Source organism: Rhinatrema bivittatum, chromosome 7 (assembly GCF_901001135.1).
Source record: "Rhinatrema bivittatum chromosome 7, aRhiBiv1.1, whole genome shotgun sequence".
In the NCBI taxonomy this organism is placed as follows: domain Eukaryota; kingdom Metazoa; phylum Chordata; class Amphibia; order Gymnophiona; family Rhinatrematidae; genus Rhinatrema; species Rhinatrema bivittatum.
This window is the reverse complement of record NC_042621.1, coordinates 252,528,308-252,547,809: the sequence shown is the minus strand read 5'-3', so window position 1 is coordinate 252,547,809 and position 19,502 is coordinate 252,528,308. Positions and strand designations below refer to the sequence as shown.

The following is a 19,502-nucleotide window of genomic DNA, read 5'->3' as shown; positions in this document are numbered from 1 at the left end:
AAGGGTAGATTTTAAAGTGTGCGCTCGCGTCCATGTGTGCACGCTTCCCAGTGTGCACAAATGGATGCACCAATTTTCTAACATGCGTGCGCCGGTGGGCGCATGTTATAAATTTGTTGGGCCGCATGCACATGCGCCAGATTTTGTAATCCTCGCACGCATGTGCGCGCGTGCAAGAGGGGTAAATTTTTGCAAGTTCTGCGCAGTGACACATCGTGGCCTTCCCCAGTTCCCTCCCAGTCCACATCAATTAAGGAGTGGACTGGGAGGGACCTTCACTACCACCCACCCTAACCTCCCTTCCCCTTCCCCTTCCCCTCTCCTCCCCACCCTCTAAACTCTTTTTCCTACCTGTAGATTTTTTTATTTTGTTGCTTTCTGCTTCAGCGGAGCAGTAGCAACTTGCACGCGCCTTCCATCCCTTTCCCGGTACAGCAGCAAATGGCCGCTGTACCGGACGCCTCCAGCCCCGCCCTTTCCTGCCTCCTGGACCACCCCTTTAACTGGGTCCGGCACTTTGGCATGTAACAGGGGTTATGCATGTGGCCAGGTCTGGCGTGCACCGTGTACATCTTCAAAGGGGCCTGGCCATGCAGGTAACCCCCGTTTTTTGTGCTTGCGAGGGATTTAAAATTGGGCCGTAAGTCAACTTGATTAATAACAGTTAATGGATTTCTCCTCCAAGAACTTATCCAAACATTTTTTAAACCCAGTTACACTGACTGTACTAACCATATCCTCTGGCAACAAATTCCAGAGCTTAACTGTGTGCTGAGTGAAAAAGAAAATTCTCCGATTAGTTATAAATATGCTACTTGCTAACTTTATGGAGTACCCCCTAGTCCTTCTATTATCTGAAAGAGTAAGTAACCAATTCACATTTACCCGTTCTAGACCTCTCATGATTTTAAAGAGCTCTATCATATCCTCCCTCAGCCATCTCTTCTCCAAGCTAAACAGCCCTAACCTCTTTAACCTTTCCTCATAGGGGAACTGTTCCATTCCCTTTAACATTTTGGTCACCTTTCTCTGTACTTTCTCTAGTGCACCTATATATTTTTTGAGATGTGACGAACAGAATTGTACACAGTACTCAAGGTGCGGTCTCACCATGGAGAAATACAGCGGCATTATGACATTTTCAGTTTTATTTAGCATTTCCTTCCTAATAATTCCTAGATCTATATGGAGACATTAAGACATTCAGTTATATTGCCAGTCAGAATAATTCCTAATATTTGTTTTTTTGACCATCACCACACCTGTCCACTAAACTGAAGATTTCACCTATTGAACACAGTAATTCACAGTGAATATTTATAGAATATAAGTGAAAACATAAAAAAATAAAGATCTTTTACTGGGTGGCATCTTCTTATACAGAACCCAGCATTGTACACCTATGTTTAGGATTATTTTTCCTTATTTTCATCACTTTGTACTTTTTCACCTTATATTTCAGTTGACATTTAGATTCCCTGTTCTCCAGTCTTCCAAGGCCTGTCTGCAGTTCCTTATAAGCAGGTTGGAATGATAGGTGAAATATTACCAGAAGTAGTTCTGAAATTTTATATTTGAATTCCTTAACAACTCTGGAGTGAATATTGTCAGATCCCAGTGAATTGCTTCTATTTAATTTGTCAATTTGCTGTAACACCTCTTCCAGATTAACACTATTCAGATTTAGTTCCTCTGAAATATCACTTACAATGAATGGTTTAGGATTGGGTATTTCTCCTCAAAGCAAGAAGCTTTTGAGGTAGTCAGTTGGATCATTATATGAGCAAGGGGGAAAAGGGGTACTTTGGGTAAGCAAGGCCATAGTAGAGAAATTAAATTAATTCTTTCCTTCAGTCTTTTCTGAGGAAGATGTAAGGCAGATACCCATACCAGAAATGATATTTAAAGATGAAGTTTCAGAGGAACTGAAATAAATCTCAGTAAACCTGGAAGATGTAATAGGGCAAACTAATAAACTAAAAAGTAGCAAATCACATGGACCAGATGGTATAAATCTCAGAGCTGAAATAATTGAAAAATGAAATTGCAGAGCTATTAGAAATCTGTAAATTATCATTAAAATCAGGTACGGTACCTGAAGATTGACTGATGGCCATCATAACACCAGTTTTTACAAAAGGATTCCAGTGGGTTATACAGCAAACCACAGACCAGTGAGCTGACATCAGTGCCGGGAAACATGGTTGAAACTATTATAAAAAAAATTACTGAACATATAGATAGTCATAGTTTAATGGGACAAGCCAACATGGATTTAGCTGAGGAAAGTCTTGACTTACCAATCTGCTACATTTTTTGGAAGGCATGAATAAACATGTGGATAAAGGTGAGCCAGATGATATAGTGTATCTGGATGTAACAAAGCACTTCGAGGAAATTAAAAAGTCATGGGATTTGATGCAATGTTCTATTGTTGATTGAGAATGGGATAAAAGAAAACAGAGACTAGGGCTAAATGGTCAATTTTCTCTTTGGAATAGTGGAGTTCCCCAGGGATCTACACTGGGACCACTGCTTTTTAATCTATTTATAAATGATCTTGAGATGGGAGCAATAACGCCCAAATTTTAAAAGCCCAATGAGAGTAAAAACCAGGGGATATGCACTTGGCCGGGCCCTGCATACGCCGAGTACATTTTCAAAAGGACCCGGCTATGTGCATATCTCCCGGTATGCGCAGAAGTGCCGGGCCAACAAAAATGGGCGGGCCAGAGGGGCATAGTCTGGGCATGGAGAGGCGGGGGCCACCCAGAAAGCTGCCATTAGGCCCTGACCTTGGGATGCAGGCGTCGGCAGCTGGCTGGCACTTGTAACTTACTTCTGCTCCAAAGTAGCAGGTAAGTTTAAAAACAATAAAAAAAATAGCTAGGTAAGTAGGGGATAGGGGTCAAGGAGGAGAGGAGAAAAGGTAGGAAAACTAGGTAGGGATGTAGGGAAGTTCCCTTCCAGTCCGCTCCTTAATTGGAGTGGACTGGGAAGAAACTGGGCAAAGGTCCAATCGCGTCGCCGAGCGTACTTTAAAAAATTCACCTGCCCTGTGTGTGCAAGTTTCGACCTGGGCATGCATGCACGCACCGATACAATATCGGGTGCACATGTGTGCATGGGCATTGTATTTTATAACATGCATGCAGCAATGCATACGTGTTATAAAATCGGCGCGTCCATGTGCATGTGCCGGGAACCACACACACATGGACGCCCGTGCATTTTTTTTTTTTAAATCAGTCTTTAAGTGAGATCAAATTTGCTGATGATATACAATTATTCAATGTTGTTAAATCACAAAAGGATTGTAAGAATGTACAAGAGGACCTTGCCTGACTGGAGGGTTGGGAATCAGGCCATGAAGCCTACATGCAAGATTTTTTTTAAAGTAGCCATCACCATTTAACCAGCTATATTCTCTTGAATAATTATCCAGCTACCTGTTGCTGGATAATATTATATTGAAAAGATGGCCAGTTAAGTTTACATTTATCTGACTAAAGTTAGATGGATAATTTTATTTGGGGATATTCAGTGGTATATTTCTCCCACTGAATATCCAGGATAACTTACTCAGCTAACTTTAGCCTGATAAATTATCCTTTATACAGTTTTTTTTCCACATTGGCTTTGCTGTGTTTTCTGTGTATGCTTGTTTCATGACCTGTGTGCATGTATACACATGTAAAGCTTACAGAGAACACTGGTCCTGTTATTAGGGGACAGGGAGGGTGACCAGTGGGGTTTGGTTGTCCAGAGGATCCGGTATCAGGAAGTGGGGGAGAGGGAGGCTTGGCCTGTGTGGGCTTTCTGAGCTAATGCAGATGGATAGAGAGGGGGGTGGGGGGAATCAACCTGTAAGGAGCCATCAGTGTTAACATATTGGCATTGACTACCATAAAACACGCAGTTGAATATCTTTTAGTACCTTGTTTATTCATGGGAAATAATTCCAACATTAAAATTGACTATTAATTGACAGTTGAATGCAATTTAGTAGCTTGGTTCCATGGAAAGAAAAACAGAATGTAGCAAAAAATACTGAATGCCTGCATAGCAGTATTCTAGTTTTTACCTTTATACAATTTATAATTTTCACCCAGGACAAAGTTTGAAATAACATTGCAGAAATAATACTCAAATTCATATTCAAATTCATATTCAAATGCAATTTAAATGAATAGCATAATAGTTGTCCATCTAAATGGCTTACCCTGCTGTATTCAGCCCATATTCAGCTAAATTCTAGCCAGATAAGTTGGGGTTATTCTGGGGTAGGCAGGAAGTGTTCTGTGGAGGAGTGGAGTTAGCCAGATAAGTTAACAAGCTAACTCCAATATTGGAGTTAGCCAGTCAACTTATCCACCTAACTCTGGTTGGGCCATATGGCTGTCCTAAAGTAGCAGGTTATACATAACCAGCTAACTTTAAGATAGCTCTCTCTGAAGAGTGTTTTCTGTGTATGCTTGTTTCATGACCTGTGTGCATGTATATACATGTAAAGCTTACAGAGAACATTGATCCTGTTATTAGGGGACAGGGAGGGTGACCAGTGAGATTTGGCTAACTGGCTAACTCTTCAGAGGGAGGCTTGGCCTGTGTGGGCCAAGCCTCCCTCTGAAGAGTTAGCCAGTTAACTAAAGAGAGAGCGGTGTTAAGCAGAGTGCCCCAAGGATCGGTGTTGGGACCGGTCCTGTTCAATATCTATGTGAGCGATATAGCGGATGAAATAGAAGGTAAGATTTATCTTTTTGCAGATGACACTAAGATCTGCAACAGAGTGGACACGCCGGAAGGAGTGGAGAGAATAAGACGGGATTTAAGGAAGCTGGAAGAGTGGTCGAAGATATGGCAGCTGAGATTTAATGCCAAGAAGTGCAGAGTCATGCATATGGGGTGTGGTAATCCGAAAGAACTGTATTTGATGGGGGGTGAAAGGCTGATGGGCATGGAGCAGGAGAGAGACCTTGGGGTGATTGTGTCTAACGATCTGAAGTCGGGAAAACAATGTGACAAGGCGATAGCTAAAGCCAGAAGAATGCTGGGCTGCATAGAGAGAGGAATATCGAGTAAGAAAAGGGAAGTGATTATCCCCTTGTACAGGTCCCTGGTGAGGCGTCACCTGGAGTACTGTGCTCAGTTCTGGAGACCATATCTCCGAAGGGACCGAGACAGGATGGAAGCGGTCCAGAGAAGGGCGACCAAAAAGGTGGATGGTCTTCATCGAATGACTTATGAGGAGAGATTGAAGAATCTAAATATGTACACCCTGGTGGAAAGGAGGAGCAGAGGTGATATGATACAGACTTTCAGATACTTGAAGGGTTTTAATGATCCAAAGACAATGACAAACCTTTTCTGTTGGAAAAAAATCAGCAGAACCAGGGGTCACGACTTGAAGCTCCAGGGAGGAAGACTCAGAACCAATGTCAGGAAGTACTTCTTCACGGAGAGGGTGGTGGATGCCTGGAACGCCCTTCCGGAGGAAGTGGTGAAGACCAAAGGGGCGTGGGATAAACACTGTGGATCCATAAAGTCTAGAGGATGTGAATGAAGAGAGGGTGGCTTGCGGGAATGACGGCTACTACCTGGAGATAATACCCTTATTCAATAAACATACACACGGTTAATGCGACTCCAACATTCCTCTATGCTTCAACGGCAAGAGGAAATGTGGAAAAAAAAATGGATTTCCATTCACAAAAAAGCGGGGAGTTGCTTGCTTGTTACGGTGGTTACTACCCCAAACCAAATATGCCTGATACGTCACTTTCAATGCATATCCAGCTAGCTCTCTGCTTCAATGGCAGGGGATAATGAAGAAAGGTGGATTTATATTCAGACAACAACCAACAATGACTGAATTGCAGAGGCTGGGTAAACAAATAAGCGTGGGAGTAGCATGCTTTTTGAGGCAGTTACAACCCCTGACCAATCAAGCTAGATACTTCACTTACATGCAGCTCCAGCACTGCTCTCTACATTAATGGCGGGGGTGGAAGGGAATTGGAACTAAAAGGTTACTAAGGGCCAAAGAGTAACAGTTAAGTATGAGAAAAAAACAAGTGTGAAAGCTTGCTGGGCAGACTGGATGGGCTGTTTGGTCTTCTTCTGCCATCATTTCTATGTTTCTATGTATATTCATCAGCGTGGCTACCTGCTAAATATACACCATTAGTTAGCTGATTGTGTATAACCAGCTAACTAGCACTGCGGCTGAATATAGACAAATGTTTTAAGTTGGTCAAAAATCTGCCAGATATACCTTAGATATTTATAGGATGCCAAATATTACCTAATGCTAATTTTACATATTTTAGAGAAAAAAACATGTGTTTAGTAATAATAATTATAATCTGGACTAGACCTGTCTGACCTTTGAGAATAGTTTAAGAAATAACTTTAAAGGTATGTACTGTGGTTATTATTTTTAAATAATTGTCACCAGGATTTTATGTTGGTTTCCGTCAAGTCTCTGAAGGAGCTCTTATTCTCTCATTATAAACTGAGACGGCAACAGAAAGAAATGATTTCTAAGAAAGTCCATGGAGACAACCTGACAATGTAATTATAATGCAGGATGAAGATGGCAAATTCATTTCTATTCAATTTGATAGATGCTCTACTAAAATATCATTATAACACAAGATTGAGATGACAAAATCATTTCCAGGCAAGTCAATGGGGAATCAGTTATGATGTCACAACAAATGACTTTGGAACACCCTATCCTTCTTTTAAAACAAATGAATTTAAAAATAGAGAACTAGATTCTATTAACTCACATACAAACTTAATTGTAAGTCCAGAAAAGAAAATAGGAATTCTAAGTCAAGATTTACTTTATGTTTTAAACTAGGAATCTAGATATGTCAGCAGATAGATACAGTGAAAGAACAGACAGGTGTTCTTTTATAGAAATACAAAATTGCTCTACATTTGTCACTTACAAGCCTTACACAATTAGAAGTCCATATTCAGCAGCCGGAAAGTAGGGTTGCCAACTTTTCCATAGACCAGGACCTTGGGGGAGGGGGGGGGAAGGGCGGGGGAGACAGGTGAGTTGGAAAAAGGGTCCCCCCCTTGCATAAATTTGTTCCCACTTCCCCTGAACCTAATCCAGCATAAGAACATAAGAAAATGCCATACTGGGTCAGACCAAGGGTCCATCAAGCCCAGCATCCTGTTTCCAACAGTGGCAGTGGCTATTCTCTAAGTGAACTTAATAGCAGGTAATGGACTTCTCCTCCAAGAACTTATCCAATCCTTTTTTAAACACAGCAGCATCCATTCTGAGGACCCTCCAATTCCTATAGTTTTTTCAGAACTTGCTTTTCACTTGAGCAAGGGCTGCATTGTCCCTAGAAGCTACTACTTGAATTTGTCCCAGGCCCCAAGTGACATGAGCCATGGAAGAAGAGGCTGCAGCACTGGTAGGCCTGGCCAGGCCACACAAGCAGTGGGAGCAGAAGAAGAGCCAGATGTAGTGGCAGGCAGCTAAAGCTCAAGTTAGGAAGAGGCAGCGGTGGTACCAGCAGTGTAGCTAGCAGTGAATGGGCCCTCATAACACCATGTGCAAGGATATTAGGTATACTAGGCAAATCTTACAGCCTTGAACCCTCCCCTCCACCACACAGCCCTCTCCATACACAATTAAAAATGATGTATTTATAACATTTTACATAAAAAAGAACATACAGTCTTCTGGGGTAAAAATATCACATCAATAAGGGCTGGATTTTCAAAGCTCTAGGCGAGTAAATCCAGTGGATTTACGCACGTAGAGTGGCTTATGCGCGTCGGGCCTATTTTTGCGCGTCGGGCCTAAGTCCCGGGGTTTGCAAAAAGGGGTGGGGAGGGGTGGGGTGGTCCGTGGGAGGGGCAGGGGGGGTCAGAGGCTCCCAGCATTGTGGCCATTTGCTGCTGTGCCGGAGATCTCGCACCAGCAGTCAGCCGTCGCGCGCAACTTACTTCAGCCCCAGTGCTGAAGTAAGTTTTAGAACAAAAGAAAACAAAAGAAAAAGGTAGGGGGGAAAGGGCGGGGAAGGAGGGGAAGGGAAGGTGGGGTGGGGGGGGGGTAGGGAACGTGGGAAGGCAGCCTGGCTCAGCGCGGGCTCGGCGCGGGTAGTGAGCACACATGGAGACAAGTAGCGAGCATACATGGACGCACATGGACGCACATGGACGCACTCGTGCAAATTTAAAAATCTACCCCTATGTATATAAGTACTTTCATGCATTGCTTTGGTGCCAGCCATAAAACCCTGTGCAAAAGATACTTGGAACCCATATGGCATTAGGCCTATTTTAACATGTTGGATATGTGCTTAGCCCTCAGAAAGACATGAATTATGATACAGTAAACCTCCTATACAAAAACAGCACTTCCAGCACTCAATCAGAAACATTACTTATGAAAAGGCAACACAGCAAATATTTCACCAGGCCCTAGAACACTAATATATTCCTATTAGGAAAACAGAATAAGCCAGGCTGTACTAGATCCCTACACAGAAATTACATGTTAGCAGAATATTACAGTTTGGTTACACATGCAGAAAACAGACAGACCCTCACCAAATAAACAATAAACAGACCATAAAGCATAAATAGAAACATGTACACCAAAACTAAATTGGAAACTGCAACAAGACCGATTCTATATGCAATGCAACAATGGAAAAATGGAAACCACCATTCCTCAAAAAACCAAGAAAAATAAAACATCACGCATAACAATTAAACCCTGCTAATAAAAAGAATAAATATTTTAGACAGCTGATGGAGTAAATCCAATAATTTAATTCCTAAACATTTTGAAATTTTTCCCAAATGCCAATAAAATGTTTCAAACAGCAAGCACATTAACTAATACACAATACTCCGTACCTGTAGATTTTGATTTCCAGTCACCCTGCAATTGTTGTGGAATAGTAAGTATGATGCACAAACTTTCTCCTCTCTTTGTTATACACACACTTACATACACTCACTTACACACTGTCTCTCTCATGCTTACTCTCTCCCCCCACTCCTTACACATACGTACTATCTCTCTCATTCACACCCACACATACTTATTATGCTCTTTGTGTCACCTTATTAAAGGAGACACTGCCCATTCTCATGGCCAGCCATGCAACAGCCTAAGGGGACCAGTGGAATACTAGGTAGGGAAGGGGGAGACTGGGGTTAGAATAGGAAGCTGGGCAGGGAGGAACAGGGGAATATTCAGCAGGGAGAGGTAAATGGCAATGGAGGTTTTGCTGGATAGGGCAGGGCCAGGAAAAGGGTACAGGCAGGGGCAAAGCATGGGGTCTCACTACAGTACACTTCATGATAGCTAATGAATGGATGCCATTAAGAATGGCCTGCAGTGGTCAGCGGGCAATCACAGTGACAACAGGATGTGGGCCACTTTATTTTCTCAGGATGGTCAATAGCAGCATACATTGTGGACTAGTAGCTGAGCTGGCACAAACTGTCAGGTAATGATTGGGACATAAGTGACTGACAGGAGTTTATAGTGCTCAAGCACTATCCCACAAGGCTGGAGCCTAGAATCAAAATCAAGGTAAAGCCATAAGAAACATAAAAAAATGCCATACTGTAGACCAAAGACCAATTCATTCCGGCATCCTATCTCCAACAGTGGCAAATCCAGGTCACAAGTACCCAACAGGATCCTAAAGAATAGATCCAATCTATCTTGCTCATAACCAGTGACAGATTTAGGATGTAGCCATCCCTAGGAATTGTTGGTGCTGTTGGGATAGAATCCATCATCATCAGAGGAAGGACCAGAACTGCAGTGGGGGTGGGGGGCAGAAGAGGGAGGTGTCCCTACCATACTCCAATCCTACTCCTTCTTGCATCTCTATTCCCTTTCTAACCTCCCACTCAATCTGTCACACACATACAAACTCACCCCTAGATTCAGCCACAAGTGTGTGTGTGTGTGTGTGTGTGTGAGTGAGTGAGTGAGTGTGTGAGTGAGTGAGTGAGTGAGTGTGTGTGTGTGAGAGAGAGAGAGAGAGAGAGAGAGAGAGAGAGAGAGAGAGAGAGAGAGAGAGAGAGAGAGAGAGAGAGAGAGAGAGAGAGAGAGAGAGAGTGTATTTACAAAGCCCTCATAGTAGGGAAGCATAAGAGGGCCACCTAATAGCTCGAGGTTTTGGTGGTTTAGGGTTTAGGGGCCAGTTTTGCATGTATAGTGAGACATATGAACAGCACAGAACACCTTGGTGAAGATTTGATGTCATTTGGAGTGAGGAAAGTCTCAAAAAGATGAAATTTCTACTATGTTCTCTCACCCTAGCTTGATGGACTATATAACAGGGTACTATCAAGCTAGGGTGAGATAACATATACCAAATTTCATCTTTTTGAGACTTTCCTCACTCCAAATGATGTCAAATCTTCACCAAGGTGTACTGTGCTGTTCGTACATCTCCCTCTACATACGAAACTGACCCCTAATCCCTAAACCTTACCTCAACCTATTAGGTGGCCCTCCTATAGAGATATAAATAGGTGCACACAGTAAGGATCTCCCTAAAGACTCTCTCTCTCCAGAAATGAACAAAATGAATTGTGTTATGGGCTTATCACACAGCCTAACACCAGGATAAAAGGTGTAGTTATTTCTGGCATTAAGTAGCATGTATTATGCTATCGCACGGTGCAATATTGCCCCTCATTTACCCAAACTCGTCCCTGATCCCACCCACCCCCAAAATTTGCATTCACGCTACAGTGTTTTTCACATGTGTTATGGTACTAACGCACATGTTATTGCATGTGTTAATGCATTTTGATGTATGACGCGGTCAGTGTCAATCCCCTTTTTCTCTCTCTCTCACTCTCTCTCTCACACTCACACACATTCGCTGACTGCTCCCAACACTGCCCAATTCCTGTTTATCTCACATGCACGCCCCCAAGCCAGTCCCCTATTTGTAAGCTTCAAAGAATAGGGACTGTCCATATGTCTCTGTACAGCACTGGATAAATCTGGTATGTGCTATTCAAATGATAATAATAATCCCCCAGCCTCTCTCCTCACCCACAAATTATTCATTTCTCAGCCTCTAACCTTCTGCCCCCAAAATGTTCCCACTTTACTTTGTCTGCTCCAGTCTTACACCATCTAACTGTCTATAATTGATAGGAGGGGAGGGGCTTGATTAGGGAGCAGAGTGGCTCTTCTTTTCTCTGCTCTGTGTCTGTTCCACGCTCACCCTCTTCCCTTCTGTCCCTGAATGACAGAAGGGGAGAGGTTGTATTAGGGAGCAGAATGCCTTATTTTCCTCTGCTCTGTCTGCTTCAGCCTCATCCTATCCTCCTCTCCTCCTGTTCCCTATACTTTGCCAGGGATGGGAGCTGATGGATCAGGAAACAGAAAGCTGTTCTCCGTTGAGTGAGATTCAGTTCAGCAGGGATGCAGCAAAAATCCAGCTAGCCTGCCCCTCCTCAGATATTTTCCACCCTAGGCACAGGCCTAGTGTGCATATTGGTAAATCCAGGACTGACAATTAGAGATAAGTAGTGGTTTCCCAAGTCTCTGTAGCTAACTAATAATGATTTATGGACTTTTTTCCAAGAATTTGTTGTTTAGCCATTTTTAAACCAGTTACACTAACTGCTTTCATCACATCTTCTGGAACAAATTTCAAAAACAAATTGTGCACTGAGTGAAAAAAATACTTTCTTCGATTTGTTTTACATGTGCTATTAGCCTCATGGAGTATGCTCTAGTTCTAGTACTATTTAAAAGGGCAAATAATCTTCCCTGTTTGCCCATTCAACCCCACTCAAGATTGTATAGACCTATGATATCTCCTCTCAGTCATCTCTTCACCAGACTGTTTAGCCTTTCCTCACAGGGTAGCTGTTTATCATTTTGGTCGCCGTTCTCTATAGGTTTTCTAGTTCCACTATATCTTTAGAGATGGGGCAACTAGAACTGCATACAAAACTCAAGGTGCGGTCACACTATGAACTGATATAGAGGCATTATGATAACCTTCGTTTTATTTTACATTCCTTTCCTATTAAAAATCCCTAACATTCCTTTTGGTTTTTTGACCACTGCCATGTACTAGATGGATTATTTCAACATATTGTCCACTCTGATTGCAAGATTCTTTTCCTGAGGGGTGAAGCCTAATATAGAACCTAGCATCATGTACCTATAGTTTGGATTATTCTTCCTCATATGCAAAACTTTCCACGTGTCTATATAAAATTTAATTTGCCATTTAGATGACCAATCCCCCCCAGTTTCACAATTGGCTTGCAATTTAACAACTTTGTATAATTTTGTCATCTGTGAATTTAATCACTTCACTTTTCACTTATCTTTCCAGATTATTTATAAATATATTAAAAAGCACTGCTCCTAGTTGTTGCAAAGGAGGTGGACCCTTGGGCCGAGGTGGTGTTGACGCTACCTGCAGGGCAGGCCCCACGGGTCCCCACTGTCGGCAGGCAGAGCTGGCTGACTGACAGAGGCCAGCTGGAGCTTCACCAATACCAGCCCTCATTCCCCGCAGGTTGAGCCCTTGGGTACCGGGGCCGGCTGGAGTTAGGTGGGCCTCCATCCGAGGTCTTCTTAGAGATGATACGGAGGTCAGCCAAGAGTAAGCAGTGGTAGAAGTTGGTAGTTGGATCTGGATGAGGCGGAGTCCCGGAGATCCGGGTGCCTGGGAGAACAAGAGGCAGACAGAGGGCGCCCAAGTAAGAACAGGCTGAAGCCTGAGAGGCCAAGTCCAGACTGAGTTCAAGAGAAGTGTCGAAGAACAGGCTGGAGTCAGGGCAGGTGGAAGGCAAGGAAGAGCGGTAAGACAGACATAGGTTAGAACCAGGAGTCGGGCAAGGCAAAGGTCAAATCAGGAAGCAAGCAGAATCGTAGTCAAACGAAGCTATGGTCGGGTCCAGGAGATAATCAGTAGCATGGTCAGGAAAAGCAGTGCTCAGGTCCAGGAGATAATCAGTAGTGTGGTCAGGCAAAGCAGTGGTCAAGTCCAAGGGATAATCAGTAGCGTGGTCAGGCAAAGCAGTGGCCAGGTCCAAGAGAGGATCAGTAGCGTGGTCAGGCAAAGCAGTGGTCAGGTCCAGGAGAATCGGTCCATAGGAATAAGCAGGGTAGACACAGGACACACACGAGAGAAGCTGAGCCAGTCACTGGGACAGGTGAATGTGGGTAAGGGGGCCTGGCCACGGGCCTTCCGCAGCCGGCACAGGCAACACTAGTACAGATCCCTAGGGCACACTACTCTAGTTTTTTCATTCAGAGAAATGAGCATTCAGTTCTACTCTGTTTCTATCTTTTAGCTAGTTACCAATCCACAATAAGACATTGCCTCCCACCTCATGACTTTTTAATTTCTTGATGAGTCTCTAATTAGGGACTTTGTTAAATAAGAACATAAAAACATAAGATATGCCATACTGGGCCCAAGCAAGGGTCTATCAAGTCCAGTATCCTGTCTCCATCAGTGGTCAATCCAAGTCACAAGTACCTGGCAAGTACCCAAACATTAAATAGATCCCACGCCTCTAATGACAACAACAATCTGTGGCTATTCCCTATTTATTAATAGCAGTTTATGGACTTCTCCTCCAAGAACTTATCCAACCCTTTTTTAAACCCAGCTACACTAGCTGCCTTAACACATAACTTGCAACAAATTCCAGAGCATAATTGTGCATTGAGTGAAAAAGAATTGTGTCCAATTTTTTTAAATATGCTACTTGCTAACTTCAATTGAGTGCTCCCTAGTCCTTGTATTATCCAAAAGGGTAACTAACCAGTTGTGCATCTTGTGCGCGCCAAGCCGCACTGCCTTCCCCTGTTCCCTCCTAGGGAAATCGGAGCGGCCTTGAAGGGAACTTCCCTTCCCCCTATCCTGACCTTCCCACCCCTTCCCCTAACCTTTCCTCCCCCTAACCCTACTCTAATCCCCCCAAAATTTTTATTTTACCTTTTGCGCGCGCCGGCAGCCTGCCGGCACGCGATCCTTCAACACAGTGGCAATGGCCGCTGTTTTGGAGGCCTCTGGCCCCACCCCCACCCCGCCCCTGGACCTCCCCTTTAGTAAAGCCCCGGGATTTACTTGCATCCTGGGGCTTTACGCGCGTCGCCGGGCCTTTTTAAAATAGGCCCAGCGCACGTAAGACAATTTACGCGCGTAACCCTTTGAAAATCTGGCCCAATATCTGTTCTTTACTAGTTTTAATTATTGGGTTTTATTTGATGTGCCTGCTGTTTTGAAATATTTTATTGGTGTTTGGGACAATTTTAAATATTTATATATGAGTTTTTTAATTATTGGATGATCTTTTCATCAGCTGTTTAGAAATATCTTTTTATTAATATGATTTTACTGTTATGATTGATGTTTTATATTTCTTGATTCTGTTATTTTATAAGGAAAGGTGGCAATTCTATTTTTCCATTGTTGCATTGTATACAGCATCTGGCTTATGGTTTCCATTGCAGTTTTTGTCTGTATGTTTCTATTTATACTTTATGATGTTTATTCTGTATTTTGTGAAGTTCTATCTGTATTTTGCATATGTAACCGAGGTGAGGTATTCTGCTAGCATGTAGTTTTTGTGTAGGGATCTATAGCAGCCTGGCTTGTTCTGCTTTCCTAATAGGAACGAAGTGTATTGGTATTCTAGAGCCTTATGTAATATTTTCAGTGCTGCTTTTCATATGTAGGGCATATGAAAAGGCAGCACTGGGCATATGTATGAGAGAGGGAGTGTGTAAGAGAATTAGTGTGTGTGTGTGTGTGTGTGTGCGTGTATGTGTGAGAGAGTGAAAGAGAGAGAGAGAGCCTGTGTATATGTGTTTATTTGAGGGAGAAAGAGCCTGTGTATGTGAGATGGAGTATGTGACGGAATGAACATGTAAGTGTGTGTGTGTGAGAGAGAAGATAAAATTTGCGCAGCCCTACCTCCCCCAGTCCATGACTATCTCAGGATGACTGGAAATCAAAAGAGCCCAGGTATGGAGGGCAAGAGATTTTTTAAAATCCTTAGAACTGGCAGTTTTAATTATTGAGTGTTATATGATGTTTCTGCTGTATTGAAATATTTTATTGGTATTTTGTGAAATATATAACATTTTTAATTTAACCAGAACAAAATTAGATTGGTGTCAGGAAATACTTTAATTAAAGGTAAAAACCAGTGCCTGCTCGGGCCGAGTTTCGCCCATACCATGTGGGCTGCTTCAGGGGCTATAAAAACAAATGAATAAATATATTAATACATGAGGTCATAAATATATACATTTATAACATTAAAAATGTAAAAATTAGAATACTGAAAAACCAAGATGGCCGAACTGACCTGCCGACCGTGAGACGCCAATTGGAACCCTGTCGTTATTTTCCTCAATATGCCCCACTCTGGTAGGAAGAAAAGGGCCAGAGAACTGGCTTTTCCTGTACAATTGCCATCTTTGGAGATTCAGGGACCTATGGACTCTTATGTTTGCCGTAAAGGACTACAACTGGGGGTGAGCTCGCTGGAGCAGAGCCAGCAAGCAGAGGAAGCCGGTTCGCTCCCAGAATTGTCCATCACAATCTCCCCAAAGGAGAGGCGTCCCCCCTCCAATCCAGCGGAAGTACATGCTCTGAGCTGGCCAGAGGGAGAATCGGCTGAGAGACAACTTGGAGAGGTTGTTGTGCTGCTGGGCTCGACGTCTTCGTATAAAACACTGGACCTGGAACCAGGAAAGGAGGAGGCTTCACCTGCCGATAGAGAAAGAAAGCAAGGGGAAGAACCATCATTTCCTCAAGCTGTTTTTCAGTCAGTAGCATTGGTAAGACCTGCTTCCATTACTTTGGATGTATTGTGGGACGTTATCCAGGTTTTGAATTTAAACTTGACTACCCAATTTAAATCAGTATCAAACTCCTTTTCAATGATGGACACCCAGATTAAGAAAGTGGAGGTAGAGGTGACAGAAGCAAAAGAAATATGTGAGTTAAATAAATCTGAAACAGGAAAATTGATGAACTTACAGCAAAATTTGATAAAGGAAAATCAAGTGCTGGCATACAGATTAGAAAACTTGGAAAATCAACACAGGCCAAAAAAAATCTATGTTTTATTAACTTTACCAGGGATCCAACAGTTCCCCCACTAGAAATGTGGAGAAAATATCTGATGGAAAGTTTAAAGATACCGGAGAAATTAATTCCACCTGTTTCTCGTATATACTACATCCCCTTTTTCAAGAAAAAGGGTTCTGGACAAATAAATGGTGTTGATGAATTATCTCCCATTGCTAGTTCTCCATTAGATGTATCAGCCTTATTGGAAACCACTCAAAAAGAACTGTTAAAACCTGCAACATTGGCACCGGTAGCCCCTGTGACATAGTAAGGGCAAAGGATATTGGTGCAATTTGGATTACTAGCAGCCGATGGCCCGAGTGCAGGAGATCGCTCCTGGACCCCCGCTGGACGACCAGGGACTTTTGGCAAGTCTTGGGGGACCATCCTGACCCCCACAAGACTTGCCAAAAGTCCAGCGGGGGTCCGGGAGCGACCTCCTGCACTTCGTCCATCGGATGCCAGTATTCAAAATGGCACCGATAGCCTTTGACCTACTATGACACGGGGCTACCGGTGCCATTGGTCAGTCCCTGTCACATGGTAGGAACACAAGATGGTGCTGATGGCCATGTGACAGGGGCTGACCAATGGCACCGGTAGCCCCGTGACATAGTAGGTCAAAGGCTATCGGTGCCATTTTGAAACCGGCAGCGAGGGTGTGAGTGCAGGGGATGGCTCCCGGACCCCCTGCTGGACCACCAGGGAGTTTTGGTAAGTCGGATTCGGTGTATTCGTGGGGAATCGCGATACGTTTCGCTTCCCCACGATTACAATGAATAGGGCCCTATACTTTGAGAAATATGTTAGAAACGAATGCACACCCCTATTGAGAACCGTCAAAGACAGGATGAAGGGCCACCCAATATATAAAATGTCCTTTAGATAGTCAGTATTTCCTAATTTGTAACGTTTACTATTTCCTGTAAGTTTGATCTTGTTGGTTCCCCTTATTGAGGACTTGGAAGTGGTAATTTATCTGTATAATGACTACTAAAGTAGTGGAATTATAATTTTCCTTTGTACCACAGAATTTCAAATCAAGTGTATTGCCTTGATATGTTTATGAAAATGCATAAATTAAAAAAAATTTAAATTTAAAAATGCACACATTAATAGTACCACACAGTGAAAAGTGGCATAAAAACATATATAAGAAACATAAAAATCTTATACATTTAAAACACATACATACAAAATTTATCAACAGATAAATATGAATTACCTATATATATAAGAGCAACGTGAAAAAGAAGATGACCATTCAAATAATGTTAATTCCTTCACAGTAACTAGTAGTGCAGCTACATATATTAGCCTATTAGGAATATGTAAAATATATAAATATTAATTCCATGAAAATATAAAATTTTTACTTATATAGACTTTTTTTTATAAATATGTAACAAAGAGTAGATGTAAGTGACTTCACACTGAATGACTGAGACAGCTGAGCCGGCAGTATAACAATATTAGGTGATGTGTATGAAATGTTAATAATGATCAGATGTTTTCAAATATTTATTCTTATTAGTATGGGTTTATTATTATGATTTATGATTTGTATTTCTTGATTTTGTTGTTTGATGTTTTGTGAGAAATGGTAATTTCTGCTGGGTGCATGCTAAAGTTTTTATCAATAACAGTATAACTACCATGACTTAGATGTGTGTATGCACACATGATGCATCAATACAGAATCTCCATCCTTCAAGCAAAAAGAGACTTTTACTCACAAAAAATCCACCACTTTCTCTTTGACCCCAAGGCGCTTTTTTCCCTGGTTTCGTCCCTCACCAAACCCCCCTCGACGTCTATACCAGATGATATAGCTGCAAGCAAAGCAGAGGAACTTGCGACCTACTTCAAAAACAAGATCCCAAACCTATTATCTCAAGCCAAGGAAAACAAAGATACTACGATTTCAACACCTCTAGCTGCCATACCACCACAAAAAGCTAGCCATGGGGAATTTGAACTGACCTCATCACTAGAAATCGAAAACATTCTAAAAAAACTAAAACCATCTTCTCATCCTCAGGACGCCATCCCAACTAACCTCCTCATCACTTACTCTAAAACATCTCAAAACCTATCGCCCAAATCATTAACTGCTCCCTATCTCAAGGGCTAGTTCCCGACCCTCTCAAAATGGCAATCATTAAACCACTCCTAAAAAAACCAAATCTCTCTCCAGATAACCCGGCCAATTTTTGCCCTATAGCAAATCTGCCCCTCATCGCAAAAATCATGGAACGAATTGCAAATAAACAACTGACAGAATACTTGAGCAACAACAACATCCTTTCCCCATCGCAATTCGGCTTCCGCCAAGCTCGAAGTACAGAAACTCTACTAATCTCATTAACGGACTCCATCCTACTGAACCTTGAATAAAAACAACCCTGTCTACTCATCCTCCTTGACCTAACAGCAGCATTTGACACGGTCAATCATAATACACTGGTTGATCGTCTGTCAGACATTGGCATCAGAGACGTCACCCTCAACTGGTTCAAATCTTTCCTTCAGAACAGGCATTATAAGGTTAAGATCAACAGGGAGGAATCTCAACCATTGAACAGCAACCTGGGAGTCCCACAAGGCTCTTCACTTTCCCCAACCTTATTCAACATATACCTGCTCCCACTCTGCCAGCTCCTCCGCAAACTAAATCTTATCCACTACCTATATGCCGACGATGTTCAGATTCTGATTCCTATTACTGATTCACTTCATAAAACTCTGGACTTCTGGAACTCATGCCAACAGGCCATCAACAACCTGCTAACAAGTCTCAATCTGATTCTTAATCAAAACAAGACAGAGTACCTTCTCATCTCCCAAGATGGAAACCACCCACAACATATCACTAACCTGCCCTCTCAATTAACCTTATCTCCACAAGTCAGAAACCTGGGAGTTATACTAGATAACCAAATGAATTACAGATTCTTCATCAACAACATCATAAGGGATGGATTTTTCAAACTACAAGTCTTAAAAAGATTGAGACCCCTTCTCCATTTTCAAGATTTTCGATCAGTTTTACAAGCAATCATTCTCAGTAAACTCGACTACTGCAATTCACTACTACTTGGCCTCCCTGCTAACTCCACAAAACCTCTACAGATGTTGCAGAACACAACAGCAAGGATTCTAACTAAGACAAACAAAAGAGTTCATATTACACCCATCTTGAAAAATCTACATTGGCTCCCCATCAAATTCAGAATACTTTACAAAGCACTCTCATTAATCCAAAAGGCAATACATAACATCGCCCCACTAGAGCTCAAGATCCCTCTTCATCCTCACACCTCCTCCAGACCAGTGAGACAAGCTTACAGAAACAACCTACAG

At 42.5% G+C, this 19,502-nt stretch overlaps 1 protein-coding gene across 1 annotated transcript in view; it reads right to left on the bottom strand.

Annotated features, from left to right (window-relative positions):
- C7H10orf90 (chromosome 7 C10orf90 homolog) overlaps positions 1–19,502 on the bottom strand; it is a 289,452-nt gene that overhangs the window by 87,671 nt on the left and 182,279 nt on the right. The gene's annotated exons all lie outside the window — the stretch shown is intronic.